This window comes from Chrysemys picta, chromosome 2 (assembly GCF_011386835.1).
Source record: "Chrysemys picta bellii isolate R12L10 chromosome 2, ASM1138683v2, whole genome shotgun sequence".
Classification (NCBI taxonomy): domain Eukaryota; kingdom Metazoa; phylum Chordata; order Testudines; family Emydidae; genus Chrysemys; species Chrysemys picta.
In genome coordinates this window covers 136,840,937-136,857,980 of record NC_088792.1, presented here as the reverse complement: position 1 = coordinate 136,857,980, position 17,044 = coordinate 136,840,937, and the positions used below count along the sequence as shown (strand labels likewise).

The following is a 17,044-nucleotide window of genomic DNA, read 5'->3' as shown; positions in this document are numbered from 1 at the left end:
TCTAGACAGTCATCTACATTTCTTTTTTCCTCCTGGATACTCAAGCACAAATTATTAACTGTTCCCAGACACTTGCTAGTAGTGGAAGCTGAAGATGGGGTGTCCACAACTGAGCACTAATTTTTCTATGAGAGGCAATTTTCTGGATACATGGATCAGGTTTGACTACTGTTACCCCTTTTTGACCTGAGTAATTAGCCAAAGTTCAGGGCCCTGCAGGCTGTTTCCTTTAGGAAGAGAAACTGATGCGAGACATGTATTCAATCCAATCCTATTTACAGAGGAAGTAAGTCGTCCTGTTTCCCTGAACACAAGAGGAATCTAACAGAAGAGGGGTTTTTGCTCAGCTCCTAACTTCTTTTAACCAACACAGTGCCTAGAGGTGCAGCTTTTACCACAGACATGCTACCAGTTCTTCCGTGACTATGGTGCTTCATTTCTGTCAGTCAATGCCCTAGCCTCTGTGTTTGCTATATTAGTCCCCAGGGAAATCCCTTGGGCCACATGGTTCAGCTTCTCCTCAAGCCTTGCCATATACCTGCATTTTGGGTGGTACTCATTGTTTCAGCTATCTGGTTATATAAAATAGCTTAATGGTTTTTTACATTTATCATGAATGAATTATGAATGCTACCTCATACCCTATCTTCAACAAGGTTTAACCCAACCCTTTACACAGTGACACAAAATGGAATTAACAAGGGTTACTCTCCAACTTGACCACACCTCCTAGTGCCATCCTCTACCTAAACTATTTAAATATCATTTGACAGTTTACTCTGTAACTTACATGATGGATCTTTACCTGAGAAAGTGGTCTAATAGAAACTTGAGGGGGAATTAAATAAAAAAGGGCATAGCGGACATTACCAAAAAATACAAGTTAAAAGTACAGTAAAAATTAGACTTGTAGCTTTCTCCTTTTCATTTTGTAAACTGATTCAACTTTTTACTGTTGTGGACACTTCCCTTCTTTCATCTGTGTAACTGCAGCACAACTTCTCAATGTGCCAATGTGACTAAGAGTGATTATCCACGATAATAATTTAAGAATGCCCATACTGGGTCAGACCATCAATAGCCCACCTAGCCCAGCATCCTGTCTCTGATAGTGGCCAGTGCCACATGCTTCTCGAAGTTGATAACAGCTAATAATTTAGATCCCATTATTTTGTCTGCATGTATGCTTAGGATTATTTTTTCCAAGGTGTATTACTTTGCACTTAACATGAATTTCATCTGCCATTTTGTTGCCCAGCCACCCAGTTTTGAGAGATCCTTTTATAACTCTTCACAATTAGCTTTGGACTTAGCCAATCTGCAAGTTTTGCCACCTCATTGTTTACCCTTTCTCCGGATCATTTATGAATACGTTGAACAGCACTGGTTTCAGTACAGATTCTTGGGGAACCCCTCTATTGACATCTCTCCATTGTGAAAACAGATCATTTATTCCTACCCTTTATTTCTTTTCCTTTAACCAGTTACTGATCCATGAGAGGACATTCCCTCTTACCCCATGACTGCTTACTTTGCTTAAGAGTTTTTGGTAAGGGACCTTGCCAAAAGTTTTCTGAAAGTCTAAGTACACTATACCCACTGGATCACTTTGTCCACATGGTTGTCGACTCCTTCAAAGAATGCTAGTAGATTGGTGAGGCAAAATTTCGCTTTGTAAAAGTCATGTACAAGACTCTTCCTCAACTTGTTGTGTTCATATACGTATCTGATGATGATTTTGTTCTTTACTACAATTTCAACCGGTTTGCCTGGTACTGAAGTTAGACTTACTATCCTGTAATTCCTTAGATCGCCTCTGGCACGGAGGCTGATTTTGGCAATAGGTTACATACCACAGTTAGTAGTTCTGCAATTTCATATTTGAGTTCCTTCAGAACTCTTGGTTGAATACCCTGCGGTCCTGGTGACTTACTACTGTCTGAGTTATCAATTTGTTCCAAAACCTTCTCCATCTCCTGAAGATAGTGCCTCAGATTTATCACCTAACAAGAATGGCTTTGGTGTGGGGATCTTCTGATCAGCTGACAATTAATCCACCATTGGAAAAAGCTTACCAAGGGAAGAAATTAGTTTAGTATTGATTGAAATTCAAATCAAGTTCTGATATCTTCCTCAAAAAGGCACAAAGAGCTACAAAAGCCTTTGACTATAAGGCATCCTGGCTTTTTATAAACCATCAACCACAGGAAGCACATTTAGTCCTATGTTTGTATGGTGCAAAGTGTAACAGGGCCCTACACCTGATGGGCATTTCTGGCGCCATCATAATGTTGATCTTCGTAGCATGATTCATGGGCCACCTTTAGAATGGGCAACTGAAAAGCGGGACTTAATAATATGCATTACTTTGAAGGATGACTCTGGTTTTCCTAGAGGTTTAGTGCTGTTAGGTTTTAGAATATCTAAGGTGTGCTGAACAGAAGGTATGCCTGTTTTTATAGATTTAAGAATAATAAATGAAAGTACTCAAACTTCAAGTCTCTGATGTAACACCTTTGGATTAGCAAGCAAAGGTATCAAAATCCAGCTATGTTTTACAGTCTGAAGCAAATAGAATCATCCTTCCATAAACGAGGTCCTACATCGCAACATGTTCAGCACTTAGGTTTCCTAAGCACTTATTCATTATGGAGATGACTAAGACATAGTGCTACGTTCTACTGGAACTATATTTGAAGCCCAGTGTAACTTCAGCCAGCCAGCATCACGCACTAGATAACTTCGTACTTCTTTTCTCTAAGAACCATGCAATACTTCTATTCCGCATTTTCCACTGGCTTCAGACTTACATTTTGGGACAATTTATCATGTTGGCTTTAATATATAAATCTCTTGGCAGTTGGTGCCCCAACTACCAATAATGTCACCTCATTTTATTCTGAGTGTCAGCATCTGCTTAGGCCCCGGAACAAATTCCAGATTTCAATGTGACGGCTATTTTGCCTTTCTGTGAAGGAAGGATTTTGCTCCAGCTGGTCAGAACTGAAGTTAATTTATATTAATCATGTTTATTTTGGTAGTATACAAGGACCAAGTCACTTTTTGGCATAAGGCAAGGCTTGTGGATGTGAAGGGATTTTTACTTGAGCATATGCATTGAAAGGGTGGTCTTAAGGATGCAGAGTTTAGGTTCCTTAATTAGGTATATCCAGTTTTTTTTTTATATATATACACACTTCTTTTAGATTTATACTGTTGTGCTTGAGACGTAATTAAATCTAAAAAGCATTTTAGCACTTGCCCCGGTGAATGGGTCACTAGCCCTGGTGTTAGTCTCCTATTTGCCATCAGCTTCTACAAAACCTAAAGTCAAAGTTACTTTTGTAGTCCTCATGGTTGCCAGAGAGGAGTTCTTGTGAAGCCAAATGGAAATTAGCATGGGTTATTTCACTGAGTCTGTGGTCAACTCCCGTGCCTCTACATCTGCTCCAGTTTTTTCAAACAGCAGCAGAGGAAAACAAGAATGCTCACTATCACTCCTGTTAGTAGCACCCAAAGAAAGATAATTTCTTATCATCCATCCTAGTGCTGATAATTAACAATTCTAACAGCCAACATTATCAAACCCTTTCAGTCTAGTATTTGTTTCTTTTAGTAGCGAAATAATTCCTTATGATAAATAAACTGTTTCAGATCTGGGTGTATGAAGCTTTTGCTTAGCAGAATATACATCTTCATGCAAATTGGTGTAACAAATCCTCTTTTGGATTTTCTATCTATTTATTCTAACTCCATGCATAACATGCCAATACATTTAACCTGACTCCTGCAAAGATTTACGACAGCTATCAGAGCACTTGGTTGAAATATGGGAGTACACTAAAATACGTCTTCCTGAACACCTAACAAGGGGTGCCAATAAGCACTTTTACAGTGCTTAACAGGACTCCAATTAGCTTCAAAATAATCTCATCTTTCTTCCACACTATCCCATTGCCTCACACTGTATAACATGTCTTCAGAACAACCAAAATAAGACTGGAGGAACATTCTTCCTTGGCCCAAATGAAGACTGTTACTTTACTGTTTGTTACTGCAGTAAATGGGTGCAAATGTATTCACGTCCACATTGTAACATTCCCTTTAACAAGGTACTGCATCACAATATTTTGGACATGAAGAGTGAAGCAAGAAGTCCTAATTTTAACAGGCCTACCCCGTTCAGTGCAGTAAATGGGAATGACAATTCAGTGTTTATTATGCCATCATTTAATAGCTGGTGCTGCTCCTCCGTTCCAGTGGCTATAGCTCTCATAGGACAGCAAGAAGCAACATCTTCAGAAGTGGCAGAGAACTCAGCTCTGCAAGCATCTATGCAGTTTAGAAAAGCTCCTGCCTACCAAACTTCAAGTCCTGTAGGGATGCAGATTGCAGCCATCTCCTCCTGCTCCCTTCAAAATCATGCTTTGCTCCCTTGCTTCATCCCTCACCCAATTAGCCAGTTTCCCTCCCGCTCATATCCTACAATGGCAGGCAAGTTGAGGAGCTGGAATTTATGAGATGGTCATTTCTATCAAATTACGTGGCACAAACACGGTTTGTTGCTTCTTGGCCAAAGAGTGTATTGTGGCTATTTGTGTGGCCACAATTCTTGATTTAAGTCCTTGCACTTACACTTCTTAAGTCAGTACAGCTCATCTGAAGACTAGTCTAGATCAGGGTTTCTCAACCTGTGGGTCAGGATATGTTTCAAAGGGTTGTGTGTCAGCTCCCATCCCACAGGGCTGGCTGGGCTTGCCTCCTTGCTCCCAGCACTGCAACCTCTGGGGTCCCAGTGCTGCTCAGGTCTGGCCCAGCCATCCTGACAACAGGAGTCTATGTAGGACAAATCTGAGTGAGTGGCACTGCATCCCAATGAGCCAGGTGACAACTCCACTCACACAAATTTGGTCCAGTCAGAGGGGTAGGCCAAACCTGAGCGGCGCTGCAACCCCGGAAGTTGCGACGCTCAGAGCAAAGCCCAGCCAGCCCCACAGCACAGGAGCTGCCACTGTGGGGTGAGTGCTGGGCAGGACCCATCCCTCCTCAGGGACAGAACCCGACTGAAACCATCCCAGGGCCTCCACCCCCAGACTATTTACTGGGTCATGACAGGCCATAGACATTTACAAATGGGTCCTGAGCCCTAAAAGGTTGAGAACCACTGGTCTAGAGACTTTGTTAATACAGATACACCAGCAAGGCCCCCTAGTGGAGACTCAGCATATACCAGCAAAACAGGTTCTTTAGCTGGTGTAATTAATCCACTTTCCCAAATGACCAACTGTGCCAATGAAAGGACTCTCGTTAGTATAAACTGTGTCTACATGGGGATTTTGCCAGCACAGCTGTGTGTGAGGGGCATGGGTTTGTTTTTTTTCCACATCTCTGACAAAGCTATGCTGGCAAAACTGTAGTATAGACCTGCCCTGATATTTTACTGCAACAGAGAATTAAAAATGCTCAGTCCTAGTGTAAATCTAGAAGCACTTACGTTTGTTCTTTGCTGTTAAGATTCGCCGTCCCCTCCCCCCCATCTAAGTGATTCGTTTCCCACAACAGCAGTATCCTTCCTGAACTAGAGTGATTCAGCTTTGCAGATGCTGATGCGTACTCCTTTGCCAGCAACCTACTTTTGTCTTTTCCTGTGTCACTAGAAATAATTTAAGTTGAATTATATCAAATCCCTCCCCAGGCTAATGGATATTAGTTGATATTATTGCAGAAGAGAGAGTTCACTATTTAAGTAACTAGTAAGCAACAGTTTAATATATCTATTTAAGATTGAAGTTTGAAAGTACCATAATAACAAAAAATGTACACTTATTTTACCTAATACACAATTTTTCCCCATTGCATGTTTTCCCCCGTTCCCCACATGTAATCTGAGAGAAAACTCTTTAAATTTATTTTCATCGGGGTCTTGGAAAGCTTCTAGAAACACCATCCACATATACACTTACCAGAAACATAATAAAGCAGAACAATTTAATACGTTCTACATGATATTTCTGGTAAACTACAAATAATTATTTCAGAAGGAGTGAAAGTGGCATCCTTTTGGTAGTCATGACTCACGAGATACTTCAGAATGCAAAATCCATTTTCTCTCCCAACAGACAGATTTTAATGGGCTCTTTACAGTATTCAAATCCAGGCATATCCTGATTTCAAACTTGGACAGCTCACCTGATCAGTTGGTAGGCATCTTCTTTTAAAGTCAGTGAGTCAATCCATTCAAATCACAATGTTTTTATACACAATTTCTCTCCTTATTGGGCCAGAGTATGGCAAAGCTAGTATCTTATCTTTATAGATTGCTAGGAGTGTTGTTGCAGGTTCTTATTTTAATGTGTTGTTCCCAAACCTCTTGGAAAGAAGCTGATGCAACTTGGCACTTCTTGAGCTAAGGACACCTATGTCCACATTTCTCCAAAGACCATTTTCAGTCTTTCAATTTTCCATATGCTGGTTGAGGGAGATTGACACTCCCAATATCTGCTATTTACATGCACCAGCATGGTGACATATTATTCTGAAATCACAGGCACACCTTTTGTCCATTCATTCCAGACAGCAAACATCTAATATAAAGTGCATCAGTTTTGTAAAACAAAATTCACTTCAAGCTTTATTTTTGCACTCTCCTGGACTCTTGCCTTGCACACAAAAAGAAAGCATAGAGTCAATTATAGTAAAATTGTTAAATGAATTAAACAGTACCACCGAATCTCTATGGACAGAAATTCTATACATGAATAATAAGTGTGCAGCAGTAGGAATATACTTACACTACTGACCAGGATGGTGACAATGACTGTGAAATGCTCTGAGAGACTAGACAGGCTACAAAAACTCAGTAATTATGGAGGATTTCAACTATCCCATACTGACTGGAAACATGTCATCATGGCATGCAGAGATAAAATTTCTAGGTACCATTAATGACTGCTCCAAGAAGCAGTTAGTCCTGTAACCCACAAGGCAAGAGCAATTCTTGCTTTAGTGCTAAGTGACATACGGGATCTGTTCCAAGCCGTGAATATAGCTGAACCGCTTTGTAACAGCAACTATAATGTAATTAAATTTAAAATCCTCGTAGGGGGGGAAATACCAAAGAAACTCACCACTGTAGCATTAAACTTCAAAGGAACTACACAAAAATGGAGAAGCTAGTTAAATGGAAATTAAAATAAGTCACAAGAGTGAAATGGCTGAAAGGGTCATGGAAGCTTTTTAAAAATACCATAATAGAGGCTCAAACTAGATGTATGCAAAAAAAAAAAAAAAAAAAAAAAAAAAAAGAAAGAACCAAAAAATGCCACCATGGCTAAAAAGAGTGGCAAAAAGACATCCTTTAAAAAGTGAAAGTCAAATCCTACTAAGGAAAATAGAAAGAAACATACCCTGGCAAATCAAGGGTAAAAGTATAGTCAGGCAGGCAGATTTGTAAGAGCAACTAGCAAAAGACAAAAACTAATGGCAAAAAAATGTTTTAAGTACATCAGAAGCAGGAAGCCTGATGATTGTCCAGTGGCTCCACTGATTATTTGGGGTCCTAAAGGAACACTGAAAGAAGACAAGGCCGTCGCAGAAAATCTAAATGAATTCTTTTTATCCGTCTTCCCTGCAGAGGTTGTGAGGAAGATTCCCACACCAGAGCTATTATTTAGGTGACAAATCTGACAAACTGTCCCAAATGGAGCTGTCAGTAGAGGTGGTTTTGGAACAAACTGATAAATTTAAGAGTAATAAGTCATCAGGACCAGATGTTATTTACCCAAGAGTTCTTTGAAGGAACTCAAACATGAAATTACAGAATTACTAACTGTGGTATGTAACCTGTTGCTTCAGTCTGTCTCGTACCTGATAACTGGCTGATAGGTAATGGGACACTGATTTTTAAAGAAGGCTCCAGGAGGTGATCCTGGCAATTACAGGCCAGTACGCCTAATTTCAGTACCAGGAAGATTAGTTGAAACCATAAGAATAGAATCATCAGACACATAGATGAACACGATACATTGGGGAAGAGTCAACACAGCCATTGTAAAGGGGAATTATGCCTCATCAATCTATTAGAATTCTTTCAGGGAGTCAACAAATGTGTGTGCAAGGATGATCCAGTGGATATAGTGTACTTGGACTTTCAGAAAGCCTTTGATAAGGTCCCTCTTGAAAGGCTCTTAAGCAAACTAAACAGGCATGGGAGAAGAGGGAAAGTCCTTTCATGGATCAGTAACTGGTTAAAAAAAATAGGAAACAAAGGGTAAGAGCGAATGATCAGTTTTCACAGTGGACAAAGATAAATAGCTGGTCCCAGTACAGATCCTTGGGGGATCCCATGCTGTTCAACATATTCATAAATGATCTTGAAAAGGGGGGAACAATGGAGGTGGCAAAGTTTGCAGACTATACAAAAATTACTCAAGATAGTTAAGTCTTAAGCTGATTCTAAAGAGTACAAAGAGGATCTCACAAAACTGGGTGACTGGGCAAAAAAAGTGGCAGATGAAACCCAATGTTGATAAATGCAAAGTAATGCACATTGGAAAACAATCCCAACTACACATACAAAATGATGGGGTGTAAATCAGCTGCTATCATTCAAGAAAGATCTTGGTGTCATGGTAGTTAGTTCTCTAAAAACATCCGCTCAATGTGCACTAGCAGTCAAAAAAGAGAACAGAATGTTAGGAAAGGGACCGATGAGAAGACAAAAAAATATAATGTCACTATATAAATCCTTGGTACGCCCACACCTTGAATACTCCATTCGATTCTAGTCATCATATCGCAAAGATGCATTAGAATTAGAAAAAGTAGAGAGGAGGGCAACAAAAATTATTAGGGGTATGGAACAGCTTCCATGTGAAGAGAGATGATAAAGACAAACTGTTCAGCTTGGAAAATAGACGACCAATGAGAATATGGTTGAGATCTATAAAATGGTGTAGAGAAAGTGGATAAGGAAGCATTATTCACCTCTTCACATAACACACCAACAAGGGATCACCCAATGAAGTTAATAGGCAGCAGGATTAAAACAAATAAAAGGAAGTACTTCTTCACACAATGCACAGTCAACCTGTGGAACTCATGGCCAGGAAATGTAGTGAAGACCAAAAGTATAACTGGGTTCAAAAAAGAATTAGATAAGTTCATGGAGGATAAGTCCATCAATGGCTATTTGCCAAGATGGTCAGAGATGCATCCCCATGCTCTGGGTGTCTCTAAACTTCTGACTGCCAGAATCTGGGATTGGACGACAGGGAATGGATCACTCAATGAATTGCCCTGTTCTATTTGCTCCCGCTGAAGCATGTGGCATTGACCATTGTTAGAAGACAGGACACTAGGATAGATGGACCATTGGTCTGACTCAATATGGCCATTCTGATGTTCTTACACCAAGCAACCACTTTGTTTTGAAAAGGCTTGTCTCGCCTAAAGATGTTCAGTCAATACTTGCACATAACAGCCACCTGAAATCCCAGACAGCCTGCAGGATCCAACTGAAAGAAGGCCCCACTGAAGTAGCTACTGTACTACAAGGTCAGGCAACATTTTCTCTTTAAAAGATTCACAAAGGATTCCTAACTTGATTTTGTTTGTCTGTTTGTTTTTGGTCTGTCATGCCAAGTAGTCCACGCAACCAAATGCACAATAAAAGTTTACTATATCAATTGTCATGCGTGGAAAAATCATCTTTGGAGTCCCGTATTTCCTTTGCAGCCTTACAGTAAGTCTACGCTGCAACAAAAAACCCACAGCACCAAGTCTCAGAGCCTGGGTCAACTGACTCGGGAGGCTTAGGCTAAGGGGCTAAAAATTGCCGTGTAGACATTTTGGGTCAGGCTGAAGCCCAGGCTCCAAGACACTCTGATGCACTACATTGAAAGCCCTAGCACAGGCAAGTCTCCAGCACTGAAAGGGGTGCCCAGAGAGACTAAAAAGGGCTACAGGTGCACTTCACCCCTGAACTCTAGCAGCAGAAAATAAGGTATGCTTTCTTGGATGATTCTGTCAAATGCTGACCTACCTGAAGTGGAGGAGTTCGAGATAGGAAATAATTTAAAAGTTATCACTTTCTTTTTCATGTTGAACTGTACATATTAGTACTGAATGGTCTCAGCTACTCAGAACAAAGATTATTGGCACAAATACTGTAAGCTACCTTTCGGCTGAAACAAGTACATAGCAGGCAAATCCATGTCCGTAGATTCACTCTGGTCCTCAAAACTTTATGTCCATAAGTATTATGGATATCTCAACATCCCCTTTCATTTTGTTATCAGTCTTCTCTTCAGTTGGAAGCAGAATTCTCACTAGTCATTGAACTGTTGTAACTAGGAAGCTCTCACCATTAGCTTAGAACAACCTGGACAAACATCTCCATCTTCATGTTGGCTAGCCCTGCATGTATATTACCTTTTAAACAGTCGACATTAGATAGCTAGCTACAGGATGCATTAAGTAGACCAATGGCTCTCAGCCTTTCCAGACTACTGTACCCCCTTCAGGAGTCTGATTTGTCTTGAGTACCTCCAAGTTTCACCTCACTTAAAAATTACTTGCTTACAAAATCAGACATAAGAATACAAAAGTGTCTCAGTGCACTATTATTGAAAAATTGCTTATTTTCTCATTTTACCATGTAATTATAAAATAAAAGTATTGTACTTACATTTCAGTGTATAATATATAGAGCAGTATAAACAAGCCATTGTCAGTATGAAATTTTGGTTTGTATTGACTTTGCTTTTTATGTAGCCTGTTCTAAAGCTAGGAAAATATCTAAATGAGTTGATGTACCCCCTGAAAGACCTCTGCATACCCCCAGGGATACATATACTCTTGGTTGAGAACCACTGATGTAGATAACCAAAGAGTATTATCCTTATTACACTATTTTGATTAACTTTACCTACTTAGTTAGGCTTCTTGGGGAGTAATTAAATGTCACTTCTTGTGTCATTTCTTCAATCCATCATATAGCCTAATAATTCATCTATGAGCTGAACCCTTATAACTAAAGTACTCAGTGATATGAACCAACTTCTTGACCACATTAGCCCAAAGGTTTTTCAGAAACAGGAGTTCAGCATCCTGGACATTCACCTAAAGCCTTGATTATTCAATGAGCACAAGAGCTTACTTTTACTGATGCAGTCCTATTTCAAACACTATTAAAAATTAAATGCAAAATGGCCTAAGAAGTTAACCACAGATGGAAGCTCTTTATTAGGAATTGATTTATCTTCGCTCTTTTGGAAAAAAAATCCACTGCACATCTCAGTTTCTATCACTGACTTAATATTTAATAAAAGGGGTCAATGCTCACCAACTTAGTAAAGTTATGCATGTCACTTCCAGTATACACATCACTGCATAGACCCACACAACTTTAGCAGCGGTTAAGCGAACAGGACTACTTTATCATGTTTCTTTTTAACCCCCTCCCCAAATAATTCAAACACTATCCCCTATTGCTCAGAATTTTATTCCATCAGCTTACATGTAAACCCTACTTGTGTTGCAGTGCTCTTTCTGATTTTTATTAATGGTTGGATACTTGTAATTCATGTACGTTCTGGAAGTTAAATGGTTAGCTAGTTCCTCCATTATAACTTTGTCTTAAAAGGTTATCCAATGGTATTCACGTCCTTTTTCTAATTATGATTGAGACAATGTAAGGGTAAAGAATATGGTCTGGTTCACACTAAAAAGTTAGGTTGACCCATCTACGTCACTCAGGGGTGTGAAAAATCCACACCCCTGAGTGGCATTGTTAAGCCAACGTAACCTCTATCGACCTTGCAACTCTTCTCAGGGATTGGCAGTGTCTCCACTGAAGCGCTCCAGTAGCACTGCGATCGCATAGATGCAACTGGGGCCGCTGCAGCATTTTTAGCATATACAAAAATCCTACGTTCTCTGTTCATGCGTTTAAAATACAAAAAGCTTGTCAAGTTTCTCCTTAAATTCTTTAGTGTTCAATTTCTGAAAGTGAAGCTAATGGGACCCTGCCTCATTTCAATAATAATCCTTTAAATAAGAGCCTTAAACCAACATATGCTGTTTCCAGCAAGTCTTGCTGCGGCGTACTGGTTGAGAAGTTCTAATGCAAAATGCAAGAGTGGTAGCTACCAAAGTTCTTTAGATTAACATTTGTCACAGAAATATTTCAGTCTTTGCCTCAACTAGCTTCTTTCTCCACTTATGGAGTAAGTACATTTTCTACTCTGAAGTCTCCTTCCTGAAGGCATCAACTAAATTTTGCAATATGACTTTTCCAAAAGTAGCTTGATGTCCTTACTATAATGGGAACAGTGAAATATTAAACAAAGTCTGTGCTTTACAAATAAGTTTTACTGGTCAGTTTCCCCCTCCTCCCCCCATAAACGGAGAAGGGCAAACAAACATCTTAGAGCCCAGTGTTCCCATCTCACAGAAAAAAACTGCAGGATGGCAAAGACACTAACCAGAGACACTTGAATTTCATTGGCACATAGCAGCATCATGTTCCCCCTACACTTCCAATCAAAAATTCTTCAAACTAACGACTTATTCCATATATCCTTTCACATGGAGGACCTACTCCCAGGCACCCACCAAAAAAGAAACACATGACAGTCACTACTGCACACCTGTTCATTATCTTCACCACACATCTACACTTTGTCCTTTCCATTCACATCAGTGATTTATTAAGTATTTTTGCAGTAGTGTATTGTAGGCCACACCTTCAGAAACGGAGTCCCTTCAACATAGCTAAAGCCAAAACAAAGCATTGCAACTTGTCCTCCACTACAGCCCCTAAGCACCCACAGGTTTATATCACATAATTCAACCATTTTGCCAGATTCATTGATTGTATTTTAAGTATAAATGAAAAAGTCTATCAATACTATATTAAGTCAACACTTCCATGCCAAATAAAGTATTTTATGTCAACGATATAGAGAACAAAAAGTGTTGGGTCCTTAGGAATATTTTGGTACACGTCAACAGTTCTTGCAAGTGTTAAGTTTAACATTTGTAGCTGTTTATAACCAAGTCTTACACAAAGCTTTACAATTGCTAGACTATGTTAACTGGGCTTACCACTCAGCATATTTGACAGAGGTCATCTAATAGTCTCCCCAATTCTGCAACTTCTATAACTCAGCTGAATTGTATTATTAGAGACAGCTGTTTAATATTGCATTTTAAGATTCTCAATCAACAGAAAGTCATTTGTTAGGCAGAAAAGTACAAATACTGTTTCCTGTTGCTCAAGAGTTTGACTAGTCATCTTGGTAGTCACCAAGGTGATATGTCCAGTAAAGCAACTTCCTCAAGATACAGACACTAAATTTTCAACTGATTCAGTGTTCAATTACATCCCCATATTCAGTCCACCCACTCACAGTCTGAGGTTCTCATAACTTTAATTCAAGATGGAATTTTCCATTTTTTAATTTCCCAGAGTAACATTTCATATTCTCTTGTGTGCCACCTCCTCTACTGATCACTTACCAATGTATGTTTCTTTTTTATGGATACATTCATTAGCATTTAAGTTCCAGCCAAGACACCAAAATTCTTCACACTATAACTTCAATTCATAGGTTCCAAGGCCAGAAGGGACCACAGTGATCATCTAGTCTGACCTCCTGTATAACAAAGGCCAGAGAATTTCCCCCAAAATAATTCCTAGAGCAGACCTTTGTGAAAATCATCTAATCTTGACTGAAAAAACTGTCAGTGAGGGAGAATCCACAAACCTGAGTATGTTGCCCCAATGGTCAATGTACACCTTATTTCCCGTCTGAATTTGTCTAGCTTCAACTAACTACAAGCCACTGGATTATGTTACACCTTTCTCTTCTAGAGCCCATTATTATATATTTGTTTCCCATGTAGGTACTTATGGACTGTAATCAAGTCACCCCTTAATCTGCTCTTTGTTAAACTACATAGATTGGTCTCCTTGAGTCTATATTTCTTGTGGCTCTTCTCTGAAGCCCTCTAATTTATCAACATCCTTCCTGAGTTGTGGACACTAGAACTGGACACACACTTCCAGTAGTGATCACTGCAGTGCCAAATACAGAAGTAAAATAACCTCTCTACTACCTAAGATTCCTGTTTATGCAGCCCAGAATCACATTAGCCCTTCTGACCATCACAGACCCAAATTTATGCCCATATAAGCATGAACAGAATTTGGATCTTTACAAAGTTAAACTGAGTAGAGAGAATTCTATCAGTCTCCATTACATTGTACATCTTTAAGTTTACTGATGAAAATTTCTCTGCTCCTCTGTTATTTCTTTCAAAGTAATATGCCTATTTTTAAGATAAGACTTTGCTTAAAAACTGGACTGCAGAAAAGCTTTGCCACCTCTGTGCTACACAACAGACAAACTGGACCACTTCAAATTAAGATGGTCACAATGTTCTTGGGAATTTTTTTTTTTTTATGCATTGCTTTAAAAAGGCAAGCTCCCTGTTTACAGTCCTCTCAGCAATCTTAACAAAAATCTCAATTTTAATAATTGCATTTAAGCATTCAGCCCTTTGTTACTACAGCAGCCACACTGATGCTAACACTTATTTGCAAAGTCTGGGGAAAATGAGTGCGCAATCAAAATGTTGAACTTCATGCCTAAACTTAAGCAACATCCTTTAAGCATTTTGCTTATTAATTGGCCACAGCATCACCCTGGCCTGTATGTTATTAAGTCTTTAAGAATGCATTCCTTCCCACCTCACCCCCCCAACTTTGAGTACATGGAGATAAAGATCTCTGTCCAATAATGGGCAGCACTGACATGCTTTGAAGAGATTTTTTTTTTTTTTTTTTTAACTTTGCCAGGAGAATGAAGCTGTGACCTGGAGCATGAGGTAAAAAGGGAAATAGGGAATACATGCATATACACTCTCTTCGCCGTCCCCAGCAGGGCCATAGGTAAACAAAGTTAAAAAGCCAATACATATTAATTTCTTTGCCACAGGTAAACAGAAGGGTGCTCAAAACATTAGTTTCAGTTGCTTCTGGACTCCAATTCATCATGAGGTCAATAGTAGCACACCAACACACATACTTTGTTGACGAGCTTACAAACAAGCAAGATCCTTTGGGTTTGTTACACCAAATAGAATACTTGGTCCTTTTTGTTTGTCTAGTGGAGTAAGACTATTAATGCTGTCATTTTCAGTAACTGGGGAAAATCTGCCATGGGCCATCTAGTACAGCTGACTACTTCTACGGCTGTCAACATTCCATACTGCAAAAGCTATCTATCACAGGAAGTGTGCCTCACTGTGGGCACACTAATGGATTTCCACTTTGGCTGTTAAAAAGCATGTATAATTTTGCTGTCATTGTAGATGCCTGCCTAACACGATGAGCAAGAGGATAGTCTCATTCTCACAAGAAAACTCACTCTGCACAAATGCTATTATCCTCATGGACGTTTCTGGTATTTGTGCACTGGTCAACTTGTTTTGAGCCTATTTCTAAAAGAGCCAGACACTCCAGATAAGTCTCAACGTCACTATTTACATCGCCCATCCATGCAAATCCCTAGAGCAAAGATGAGGTCTCTTTCAAACTGCACCTCCTCCCCTACAACCTTATCAAGCGGAAAGAACCAATTTTTTACCGAGTGCTGGGCATTCACACACACATACACATGCAACCTCCCTCATGGCATTTGCTTAGATGTCCCACGAATAAAGCCGAATTCTTACACACCTAACCCGGACTCCCCTTCATCTTTCCAGCGGTGAGTCTGCATTTTCCTTTCCAGCCCACTCCTTTTGTAGACATCCAGATGAAACAAGTAACCAAGGCTGATGTCCTCGCTATCTCCTCCTCGGGCCTGTTAGCTGGGGCACGATGAGGGAGGGAGAGACTCGCCAGAAAAGGGGAGCTGCAGCTGATGTTCTGGGGGGAAGTAACCACAGCCGGAGCCTCATCCCTGCCGCCGCCCAGAATCTGGGGCGGGGTGTTAGTGGCCCAGGCGCCCAGTGTGTTTATTCATTCGCCTTGTAGTCAGCAGGCAGCCCTTCCCCCTCCGCCGTCCCCAGCGGCAGCCGCAGCAGGCATGTGGTGGGTGCCCCCCGGGGGCACTAATCCCTTCCGAGGCGCAGCCTCTATCGCTGGGGAGTTAATGCCTCCGGCATCAAAGCTGCCATCGCCACATCACAGCTTACGCCACAGAACGCGCATTATTCCGCAGCTCCCTGGAGTGCAACTGACTAGGTACCGAGGGGAGATACTGAGGGAGGAAGAGGCGGACTCCATTTTTATCCCAGCAGCCTGTCAACAAGCTCCCCCCCTTTTCCCCTCCCCAGTCTCCAAAGCACAGCGAGACTTTCCAGCTCGGAGGCAAGCTAGCAACACATGAGCAGCAGCAGCCCGGCTCCTTCCAGTGCTCCTCCTTCGTGCAAGGCAGGGAAATCCCTTAACGTTTCTACTTCCCGCTGAAAACACGGTTTTGAAATTTTCCCTCTTCCACCCATCTCCCTAACCACCGTCTAGAAATGCAGCGCAGATACACAAGGAGTGGAGTTCATTGCTATTAATAGTAGTGCCATCCACACCCTACATACATAGCAAACATCACCCCATTGTGTGCAAATTTAACCTTTACGTTAGCAGGAGCCTCGAACATGCCTCCTCTTTCCCCCTTAAATCCACGAACTGCCTTCCCTTCCATCTGAGGGGGACTTTCTCCCGTCCTAAAAGTTCAGCAGTGAAATACGATGCAGGGGGTTAACCCATCAGCTGGCCATGATAGGCTGTCCTTTCGTGTCTGGCGTCTACTTTAAGGTTCTGCTTCTGTTTCCAAGTTGCAAGTGACATGTGTTTTCTTACTAACGTCATAAATACTTACACCTGTCACCAGTCGAGCCACAGTTTGCTACATCACAGAAACATGGCCTTAATGCTTATTAAACTAGGCCGGTCTCCACAATTTCAGATGAACATTTATTTCTGATTGTGTCCCAACTTTTGTAAGTGACTAGTATGCCGACTGGGGTTTGTTAG

General features: G+C 40.6%; 1 protein-coding gene across 1 annotated transcript in view; it reads right to left on the bottom strand.

Moving 5' to 3' along the window:
- TRIO (trio Rho guanine nucleotide exchange factor) overlaps window positions 1-17,044 on the bottom strand; it is a 431,915-nt gene that overhangs the window by 413,490 nt on the left and 1,381 nt on the right.